Genomic DNA, 10,791 nt, shown 5'->3' with positions numbered 1-10,791 from the left:
ATTGGATTTTCACAACGGCCCTATGAGATAGGCAATTAGAGGAAGGAAGGAGCCTCAAGAATAGGGGGTAAAGAGGAACTGTGAGTTTCCAATCTGGTCTCATCTTGCAGAATTGTGAGTTCTTTAGATCCAGAAACTCAGGAGAGAATTTGGGTTGTAAGTGATTACGATCAAAATCATGAAGATTAAGAAGCCATGCTCTAATGGGATTTAATTTTCAAATCCTCCCAAGGATACGTGATGTCTTTGATGTGAGTACTTCCTCCAGTAAATCAGATTGCAGCCAAATATATCTGCCCAGCCTGTGTGACTGCTCTAACTTGTCCCATAAGTTCAGTCCACCATACCTGCTGGGAGCCCTCTTCACTTTCTTTTGAGCCCCCTGTCATCCATTAGTTATCCATTTCTCCCAATACATGGCCAAAGCATCTCCTTTTTCTGATCATACATTTTGATGGCCATCGTTATTCACATTCTCCTCCACCATTTCATGTTTGGAAGATGCTGCAGCCTGATCACCCCTAATAGGAATCTAGTCATTGCTCTCTGAGTGAGTTCTAATTTTCATTTCTTTAAAGATTGCCATGTTTCATGCCTTTCAATTATGCTACAAGACCGGGAGACTCCTAGGATTGGGACTCGGGGAGAAGTTTGAGGTCACTGTCGAACTCTGGAAAGCCACTTGGTGATAAGTAAATAATAGTATAACCCTGGATTTTAAAAGAGAGTGAAATTTCTAGTCCTAAGCTGGGGATGGGGATAAAATCACTAGCAATTCAAAAATATGTTCCCAGCCTATTTGCAACATATGGAGCAAGTATTTTCCAAAAGTGCTTAGTTACCATAACAACAACCATTTCATGTAGCTTAAAATGTTAAGTCCAAAGCATTGTCTTTCTTTTTTTAAAAAGGAAGAGAAAATTTGGCAGGACATCACAGGGTCTTTCAACCCTCTTCAAAAGACGAGATGCGCCAAAGAATCAAGCCAAACATTTCTCGGACAACTTTTGTATGTGGATCAGAGAAGAGAAAGCTGGATGAGCCCTTCAAAATGCTCAGGTCCCACACATTCCCTTCCTCTAGAGAAGGGATGGGAGCTTCAGAGAAGGCACTGACCCAAGGTAACACAGGTGTTAGACAAAGAAGAAAGGCAGAAATGCCAGCCTTGCTATCCTAAGATTGTGTTTTCAGTCCCATATATAGCACTTTCCTTGAGATAGTCAACTTGATCAAGTCCTATGTAATAAAGGATGTGCTAATCACTGGGGAAAGGTGCAGCCCATGCACAAAGATCCCCTTCAAAGGGGCAAAATTATGTAAATGACTGGGTGTATGCAAGACATAGACAGTGTTAATTGGAAATAATCTCAAAGAAGTCAATAGAAGGTAGGAAGAGGCAGTAAGGAAGGTCTTTTCTGAAGGCAGGATTTGAGCCAGGGCTTGCCCACAGCTACTAAATGTCAAAAGCAAATTGCCACGCCAGGTATTCCTAACTCCAAACGTAAGGGTTCTATCCACTACCCTACACTGCCTCTGAAGAACTTGGACCATAGGATGTTGGAGAGGGAGACATCAGAGACCGCATGATTCAGATCCCTTAATACGAGGGGAAGGAGTGGTGGTTGCTGTCCATGGGCAGAGAAGACCAAAATGACATCACTAAGTTGAGAACGAGGTCCAATGTGTTCAACTGTGGCCGATCAGACCAATATAAGGTTGGCAGGCTCTACCACAAATACTCCACATGAACATCTGGAGTGTAAAGGACTTTTAATTTGCAGATTTCCTGTTTCTTTTTGTGCTTCTGCTTTGCTCACAGACCACAGATTTCTCTGATGGGAGCTTGTCATTCAGGGTGGTTCTGTGCCAAGGTCTTCCCCATCTCACAATCTATTAGAGTTCTTAAGAGAGACCTTGAGAGTGTCCTTCATTACTTATGCCAAATATCTTGTGAGCACCTGTCCTGTATGAGTTCTCCAGGCCTTTGGCAAGCGTACCTTTGGCACTTGAACAATGTGATCAGCCCCCAAAGAGATGCCCTTTCTGAAGTACATGCAGGAGAGAAAAGCTATTATACTGACCACAAACTGAAGAGCTACAGAGCTGTGGTGCTGACCCTATTGCTGTGTACTGGGCAGCCTACCAGCGCCGTGCCAGGAAACTCAGTGGCTTCCATTTGAATCGGCTTATAGTCTTTTGAAGTTAAATGATTTACCACCGCTGCCATAGCTGACTTTCATACTCCTTTAATTCTTATTGAAAGTGTCTGACAGCATCACTGAAAACATGGCAAAAAACAGATATCTGTTTCACTCCATTGGTGACTGGGAAAGTGCAAGAGAATCACCCATTCATTATCCAGAATCTGGTAAGCATCCCACCATGACGCTGATCTACAATACTAATGATTTCCCTAGATAACCAAATTTTGCCATTATCATCTATAAGCCTCAACGAGTGACAATATCAAAATCTTGGTCAGATCAGTGAACATTGTGTACATTTCTCTGTTCGGTTCCTGGCATTTCTCCTTGAATTTAGGGGCAGCAGATACCACTAACTATTCCTCAGCTCTTTAGGAAGTCACACTGGCTTTTGGAGAGGAGCAAGGGAAAGCTTAGTCTATTAATGATGAATTCGGCAAAAATCTTGTCAGCAATAACTAAGAGAAACATCAACCCTGTGATTGTCAGAGAGAATAATCTATTTCCTTTTTCCTTTATGGAGATGGACAGAAGGGGCATCCTTGATCTTCTGGGGATAACCTCTTCTTCGTAGAACCTAGAAAAATTCAGGCAGCTTTTGTATGAGCAGTGAACCCCCTTCCTTGTATAACTCATAAAGGAATAGGTTCAGCAACAGACACTTTCACACAAGAGGAGCCAAATGGCTTGCAAAAACTTTTCTTCAATTGGAAGTTTGGCTAGAAAGGAATTGACTTTATCCTGAGGTATCCAGTCAATGGTTCAGCATTGGTTCATGGTCTATTGAGAAGACTGTGGAATCCCATCTCCCCAAGATCATGTCCTTATCACTAATCCATATAGTTTCATCAGCACTGAGCAATTAATTTACACCATAGGTCTTTGACCCATAAATAATCTTCAGAGCATTATAAAAGCACTTTGGATTATTACTATCAACATAAAATTGAATTTCAGCTACCTTACTGAGCCAGGAATCCTACATCTTTCTAATCTTGACTCACACTTTACTTCTGATGGATTTAAATATTGCCTTCTTAGAGATGGATTAATTATCCTGCTAGCAAACCTTAGACAATCTTGTTTTCATTTAACAGCTTCTGGATTTCCCCATAATTTTCATCAACTCAATCTTGATGATTTCAAGTCTTTTGGGTCAGAAGAGTACTAAATTTATTCTGTATACCAAAGTTGCCTTTTCTCTGAAAGTTGCCTATTCTTTTTCTGTTCCACTTTTGCCAGTGAGGTGTTGGCTCAACTTTCCTTCCAAGTTAGCAAGACACTGTTCATGCTCAGAGAAAGCTTTGATCTGATGACCTTAAGTCTCCTGGTAGTCATCTTGCCTTAGTAACGCCACTTTTGCTGAATTCAAATGTTTAGCCTGAAAAGGATAAGTTTTGATCAGTCCAGCACTCTGTGACATACATGGCCTTTGTGACTCTCACATCCTTTCTGTTTCTTCTTATAATGTTTTTGTCGTTTGTCCTTCATTTTTTTATTTTTATAATGGATTTTTTTTCAAATAAAAATTTCAAAATTTTTCCAAAAAAAGGTGAATGCAACATTCACCTTTGCAAAACCTTGTGTTTCAAATTTTTCCCCTCTCTTCCCTCCTCCCCTAGACAGCAAGCAATACAATATAGATTAAACACGTGCAATTCGTCTAAACATTTTCCCATATTCTTTGCTGTGCAAAAAAAATCAGATAAAAGGGGGAAAATAAGAAAGAAAAGAAAAGAAGCAAACCAAGAACAACAACAAAAAAGTAAAAATACTATTTTTTTGATCCACATTCACTCTCCATAGTTCTCTCTCTCCAAATGTGAATGACTCTTTCCATCACAAGTCTATTGAAATTGCTTTGAATCACCTCACTGTTGAAAAGAACCAAGTCCATCACAGTTAGATCATCACATAATCTTGTTGTTACTGTGTACAATGTACGGTTCTACTCCCTTCATTTAATTCTATTAATAATTTCTATTATTATTCCATTACATTCATATGCCACAACTTATTCAGCCATTCCCCCAACTGATGGGCATCCACTCATTTTCCAGTTCCTTGTAATTACAAAAAGGGCTGCTATAAACATTTTTGCACATGTGGGTCGTTCCCCCTTTTTTATGATTTCTTTGGAATACAGACCTATTGAACTTATCCTTCATTTTCAAAGAGAGCAAATGACATCACAGATAACAAGTGGTGTCTTGACTTGTGGATGAATTGGATATCATTGGGGCAGAGTCATGTAAAAGTATCAGCTTTAGTCTCTCTTCCAGAATCATCCAGAATTCACAGTCCAATGGCAAGAAAAAAGTCAAGATGAATCACAACGGATGACCTTGGAGGCTTTGATGTCTGACCAAGCTCTCAGTGCTCCACAGTTGCTGATTCAACCACCTTCATGGTTGTTGGAACAAATTTTTCCCATGTGCCAATTCCACATGCTTGCGGCAGACGTCTCCCAACTCACTAATGGTTTTGAGGCCCCTCAATGACAGAGTCTATTAATTCCAATGCTCGCTGCAAGGATGGGTCCATGAAATTTTATTGCATTTAGGTAAATGAATGTTGGTATCAGTAATGAGAAGGCCATAAAACACACAAGTCTTCAGCAGCAAGTGACCACTGTTGCTGCTTTTCTGATTCCATTTCTCCCAAGAACTCCCTACAGTGTCTGATAGAGTCGACTCTATCAATTTGTGCCTACTCTGACGTTAAGATAACAGAGAATTCTGTTGGTCCTTTTTTAGTAATTTGATGAGTAGAGCCTCCAAGTTTTCACAAAACTTTTCTTTTGACTTAATCAAGGTTTATCATAGTAGGAGCACAAGCACTGATGAGGTGGTTTAGACGCTCCTGCAAGTGGCAATTGCAACATCAAGTGTTTATTGTTCATTCCTTTTGGTAGGCACACAAGCTTATTGGCTAGATTAGTGTTGGTTCCTTTCTACACCAAATTCATGCCTTCTTCATTACCGTGACCACCCCCAGAAACCCATGGATCCTGCTTCAGTTTTGGTAAGCTGACCTTCATTTGCCAACTATATGCCAACCAAAATCCAATGCTGCTTCAGTCCATGAAAAGACCACTCTATGGCCTTGGTCACTTGTGTGAAGGGTTATGACTACAGCTCCCAGCATATCCATCTCTATAGGACTTTGCTGTAGACCAAGATGGTAAAAAAAAACAATAGATAATGTCTTTTGACTTGCACATGAATTATATTTAAGTGAGACAAGGTTGCAAGAAGTCATCAGCCTCACTCTCTCTTCCAGAATCATCAAAGTCTGGTGGCAAGATACAAGCCAAGATGAATAGCAGTGGCTCAGGATGAAGTGGATGACCTTGACATCTTTGATGTCTGACTAAGCTCTAAGCACTTCACAGTACCTGCTTCAGCTGCCTTCATGGCCCATTCACAAATTCACATTTGTTGGACACATTGGACACATTCACAGGTTTGCATCTACCTTATCCTCTGGGGGAAGTCTCCATGTGTTTGGGATGGGTAACTTCTCGATTCTCTGATAGGTTTGAGGTTCCTCAGTTACCCTCAACCTGATTTAGCCTGTCTGCCCAAATGATTTTCCAGGATGTGGCTACCCCACAGGCGACAACTTCTTGGACCCACAGGTGAGAGTTGTATGGAAGGTGGACACCAAAAATGGAAAGAAGCCCTGAAAAGCATTCAGCAGTTTTCACACCAAATATACTAGTCTCCTCTGAATACCCATATACTCAAAGAAGAGGGAAGTAAATTTTTCAGTTCCCTAGGTAATAATAATTGCTCACGATACAATAACAGCCAATCCTGAAGCTTACAAAATGACTTTCCTCACAACAATGTCATGATAAAGATTTTATTATCCCAATCATACAGTCCTGGAAACTGATCTCAAAAGAGAAGGAGAAAGACTTGTCCATCATCACACAACAAGTATAGCAGGGCTTCAAATGCAGGGCGTGGGACTCCACATCCAGCTTGCTTTTCTACTTTTGACCTTTACTAGGTTTGTGACAATGGACAGCTTCCTCAACTCTTCTGAGCTTCTCTGACTACAGAATTTTCATCTACATTAGTAGGTGGAGTTTTCTCAATAAAAGTTCTCAATACCATTCAAATTACAAACTCAGACTTTTCTTCCACTGCCCCCTGAAAACACACACTTAAAAACAGCAATGACCTTACAAGCCTCTTTGCAAGCCCCAAATGATAAAAGGTTTTATAAACATAAAACTCCCCGCAAGTGCCAGCTCTAGTTTTTATTCATTTCATTCTTTTATCCCTTTTATTCAATTGAGTTCAGACAGGAATGGTCCTGGGATAAAGTATTTTACCACTATTATTCTTTTCAAACCAATGTTCTTTGGACTGTTGTACATGTTAGGTAGAGAAAATAATTGTTCTTTATAATTGAATAAAAGTACTAGTATATTGGGATGTCAGCTCCTCTTCCTTCAGCCCATTGGCAGCATTCTCAGTAGAAATCCTCTGGTATACAAGCTTAAAAGAGTGATACATGCCTTTTTCTGTCCCCACATTACATTTTGAAAACTTTCCATCCCATGTAGTTTGGAGATAATAAGATTTAGGTATGAAAACATCTATTAAAAACACTGTTTTTATATTTTAAGGATCAATGTTGTGTTCAGGCCTGTGTTGGCAACAGTTTTATTTGCGATTATGTCTCAGTTGTAATACAGTTTATTCATTAAAATATCAAGGCTATATGGAGTCTGTAATCTTAAGCATTAGGTAACTAGTGTTTACTTTGGCAGCCCATTTTCTAAAATTGGAATGACACAAAACAGGCTAGCATGGCCCCTGCACAAAAATGACAGGAAATTTTGTGAAGCAGCCTATATTTTTGCAACTGAAATTAAATTGTGGGAAGAAAATCTGCTTTAAATTGGATAGGAAAATCTTTTACATTTTTTGAATCTAAAAGCACAAATTGGGAAACATCTTGAAGACATTTATTACTGTCTGTATCTTCATAGTGAATATGATAAATAGTCAAAGAACCAATCAAGTCTTTCATGACACAGAAGAGTGGCAAAAATTCTCAGAATGAAGGCAAACATTTTATATCAATCCTTTTTTGTTAACACATAGATTTCAACTAATATACTGACATATTTTATATATTATCATCTAGTTGTACATAATCAACTGGTATGAATTCAATTTAAATTAAGAAAAAATTGCTTTTAAAACTATTGAATACCAAAAAAAATCATCTGGGTGTAGGAGGGATTAATTTTACCCTTAGATAAAGGTAAATCAAATTATGAAATGTTTTTATACTGGATGACAACAAAGGAGAAAGTATTTTTGTTTCCTAATAAGGAAACAAGTATTTGCTTTTCTCACATTGTCTTAAATGATAAAAGCCACAGTATTCTAAGTTATTACTGTTGTGTATTTTTAAAGAATAAGGAATTGTCCTGGGTAAATTATATTACCTAATTAAGTTCTAATTACTAGGTATATTCCTATAGCTCATATAGTATTCAGAGATGATGAGTTGATGATACACATACAATTGCTGATTTAAAAAAAACAATTGAGGAATATATAAATGTCTCACATTCATCTTTTTTTGAGAAGAGAATGCCAAAAAGATTATGTATCAGTTCTGTGCATATTAATGTTTCTGTAAGCAGAAAAAATCTTCTAATGCATTTTTAAAAGAATTAAGTAATTACATTACACAGAAAAATGAAAAGACTGCTCAACTTGGACTCAGGAGGGTCTGAATTCAAATCCTGCCTCAGAAATTTATTAGGTATGTGACTCTGGCAAATTTCAGGTTCAGTGTCCTCATGTATAAAGTGGGGATTATAGTAACTACCTCAAAGGACTGCTGTGAGAACTTCATGAGATACCATATAGAGAATGCTTTGCAAAAGAAAAAAAAATATATATATATATATATGTGTGTGTATACACACACACACACACACACATACACACACACAAGCTGTTATTTGTCATATCAAGTACTTACTTAGTGCCAGGAATTGTGCTAGAAGGTTTAATTTTTATAGCCTAGTTGCACTTTCTGCTATTTATTTTTGTAATCTACCTCAAGCAATAAGCCCAATCTCTTTAAAGATGATTTTTCCATACTTTTTAAAAATCATGATGGCTTAGTACAGTGTTGCTATCATCATTGTTTCCAGTGAATGGTGAATTAACTTCAGGGAAAATCTTCTTTTAGGGGGTCAGGCTTTGACCTGAGAACTAAAGAATGGAAAACATTGTGGCAGCTGGAAATTGGAGCATTCAATGGGGAGGATTTAAATCAATTCAAACTAATTCAGTACGTATTTAATAAGCACCTACTATGCATCAGGGTCCTATGTGTGACCCTGGGGATAAAAAGGTAAAAGAGGAAAATGAACCTTGCTTTTAAGGAGTTGAGGCCTGAATGGTGGCCCTCATGCTAGTCCCTTAATTAAGTGAGGGCACTATCTAAGTGATGAAAAAGCATGGCAGGAAGAGTGCACAGTCTGAGCAAAGGCTGAAGGTGAATATCGTATAGAGCCAACAGGGAGGAAGTCAACTGAGTTTGAAGTTAATGGGTGTAAGAGGCCTTTCTGAATTTCTGTCATAATCACAAAATTGGAGAATCATAAGGGAAATTTGGCATCCAGTAGCTGAATCAAGATCCAACCTCTTCATGATCAGAATCCCCATTGTAATGTTCTAGCCAAGAGGTAGATGAAGCACCCCAAGGTCACCTGGGATCTATAAAAAATCAGCTTAGTTTGAGCAGGGATCTTGTTTTTGGCAGCTGTGGAAAAACTCGGTTGTCATTCCCACTGTGTGCTGGATCGGCTTTGTCCCCCACAAAAGAACCAGGGTTGAGGATCCCGGCAACAACTGGGAAAGGCAATCAGTGGATTTGGCCATGGAACAGGAGAGCTGTCCATGGTGGCCACAGGCATGTTCTCTGTACATCTGTGTAATGTCCTTCAAACCTCTTTCACCTCTGAGGTCTGGCACCCACCCACATATTTTGGCTTGACCTAGTCCTAATTCTGTGATACCCTACATGTGCCCTTCTGCCCAGTCTCTTATCCAGCTGCCACCCTCATCAAGCCTCCCTTACCTTATGTCTGGACAGTCGCAGTCTCTCCTAATTGGTCTCCTGACCTCAAGGACCTCCACCCTCCTCTTCTGGCAAAGTCATCTTCCTCAAAGACTGGTATGCCCATGTCACCTCCCATCCCTCTGCCTTGCCACTCACTGAAATGGCTCCCTAGCAACTCCAGTCTCAAATTTCCTTTCTTCCCAATTTTCTTATATTTAATAACTTCTGTTATTTGCTCCCATTCTACATTCCATCTCTTATTCTTGCTTGGAATGCTCTGACTCCTCAACTCAGCTGGAGATCCTGCTTTCCTTTGGGCATGACATCTCCCTGGGCCCCACTGCCTCGGGGGACCTAATGCTCCTAATGCCTGCCCCTCCCCATCGTGTCCTGTCCACTAAGGGTATATATTAAATTGCACCTAGTTATTCACATGCCGTTTTCCCTAGTAGAATGGGAGGTTGTAGAGGGCAAGAGCCATTGTTGCTGTTGTTGCTTTTATTGTTGTTCTTGTTGCTGCTGTTGTGATTGTTGCTGCTTCTGATATATCCTATTACAGGAAGTTCCCTCATAAAATGACAGGTTCAGACAAAAAGAAAAATCCTACTTAGTTCTGCAAAAAATTATGACAAAATAGAACCAAGAAAATTGTTGCCAACAACAAATTGACAAAAAATGCATTTCCTTAGTATCTTATCCTAAGGCTTTGTTTTCTCTATAAATGCTATTGATGTTTTCTTTTGTTTTCTCTTCATTTTTTAAAAGTTTTATTGTTTTCTTTGAAAATTACAAACATAAACAGATTACCCCTACTTCATAAAAGGTATCTTTTTTTAAAAAAAATGAAACTAATAATACAGGGACCTTATCTGAAAGTGCACACAACATTTCACATTAATAGCAACCCCAAACTCTCCATTTTAAAAAATTAACAGAAATCTATTTTGTCTCCTGCCCAACCCTAACCTCTATTGAAAAAAGAAGGGGGAAAGGCAAATTCCATATTACAAATGGGTGTAGTCAAATAAAAATAAATTCCCTCCATGGCCATATATAAATATATGTGTGAATGTGTATAAAAATATAGGCGATGTTTACATGTATACATTACATGCTTGTATCTTATTCTGTGCCATAAATAATTGCTCACCTCTGTCATTGATGGCAGCTTTCATCAACAGTCTTCTGGAATCACGAATACTCATTATATTGTTTATCATTGTCCCTATAGGTTTCAAAATTATGTTTTTACTTTAATATCGTATGTATTGTAAAGTTTCTACTAGTATATATGTCTTTCCCTATTTCTCTATATTTTTGTTTTATCATTGTTTAAGGCACTGTAATATTCTATTATGTTAATATGCCATAATTTATTCAGCCATTCTCCAACTGTTGAGCATACGGGCAGTTTCCAGTTTGCTGCAACTACAAATAAAGCAGCTGTGAAGGTTTTTGTAGAGCTAAATCCTTTTGCAAT

General features: G+C 38.6%; 1 non-coding gene across 1 annotated transcript; it reads left to right on the top strand.

The window, feature by feature from the left end:
• Positions 1 to 6,974: 6,974 nt before the first annotated feature.
• LOC111718745 lies at positions 6,975 to 7,081 on the top strand. Its single transcript, XR_002769233.1, has one exon. It is a non-coding gene; the product is annotated as a U6 spliceosomal RNA (small nuclear RNA).
• Positions 7,082 to 10,791: the final 3,710 nt, after the last annotated feature.

Source organism: Sarcophilus harrisii, chromosome 2, assembly GCF_902635505.1.
Source record: "Sarcophilus harrisii chromosome 2, mSarHar1.11, whole genome shotgun sequence".
NCBI lineage: Eukaryota > Metazoa > Chordata > Mammalia > Dasyuromorphia > Dasyuridae > Sarcophilus > Sarcophilus harrisii.
Note: the sequence above shows the minus strand (reverse complement) of the source record. Positions and strands in the feature narration are given on the sequence as shown.